A 1056-nucleotide genomic window follows, 5' to 3' on the forward strand; every position below is an offset into this window, starting at 1 on the left:
AAAACAACGTTCAAGTTTAAACAAATCAGTTTGAATTAAGCTATTAAAGTGAATTTGAATGGCTAACAGGAGAGGAAGGTTAAAGAAAACAATAATTTGGAGGTTTTTATAACCAACCGTGTTTSTTTTGTTCTCTTCCTCTGAGTGAGAGTCGAACTCCGCTGCTCCTTCCAGCTGTATTTATGTTTCAAATCATCGCTGTGTTTGTTCTGTTTTGCTTCTGTATGTGTCACACTGAGAGGGATGTGACCTTCCTGCAGCAACTGTCTATCAGGCAGCCTGTGTGTTTGCACTCCAGCGAAGTGTGTGTCTGCCTGCACGACTGGGTGCGAGACACGMTGATCCATTTATTACTCAGCTGAGACGACGAAAATGCAGCCAGAGGCGTGAAACGATGAACAGGCTCCGGACCGAATCGGGAATAAAAGCAAAAACTTRCACCTAATCAGAGTTAAACAGTGAGAAAAGGTCAAGAGGCAAAYGGCTGCTAACTCTCTTGTTTTTAACAATAGTCACCTTGTAGACGYCAGGTCATTCCAACTGGTGGCAGGTCGTATTTATTACAGTCTATAATTAACTAATTGCATTTTCATCAAACTATATATCGACAAAACAAGCAAAATTTTTAATTCAAAACCCACTGATGGTGCTAAATTATTGACTAATATACATGAGCTCAACTGCAAATATATTAATTGATTTGAATCTGTTATTTGGGCATTTTTAGCAGTGCAGTCTGGCTGCAGTTTGTAACTTTTACAAAAAATTTTTACATTTTTGTTAAAACGTTCACCATGTTGTGACGGTTTGTTCTGAGACAGATRATCTGTGAAAAGATCCTCCCGGAGCTGCCATTGAGGAAATGAACCGCTCCCGACCAAAAACAACCAATCAGAGCCAGGAGGCGGGTCTTAGCGCTGTCAATCATTCTCATGAACGCGCTGATAAATGTGCTAATTCCAGAGAATCAACTTAAGGTTACAGGGAAACCATTCATCTGCCGTCGTCGCTACGATAACTAGCCTTAGCATTTTGGATCTGCTGGTGGCGCGCACA

Source organism: Poecilia reticulata, linkage group LG2, assembly GCF_000633615.1.
Source record: "Poecilia reticulata strain Guanapo linkage group LG2, Guppy_female_1.0+MT, whole genome shotgun sequence".
Classification (NCBI taxonomy): Eukaryota; Metazoa; Chordata; class Actinopteri; order Cyprinodontiformes; family Poeciliidae; genus Poecilia; species Poecilia reticulata.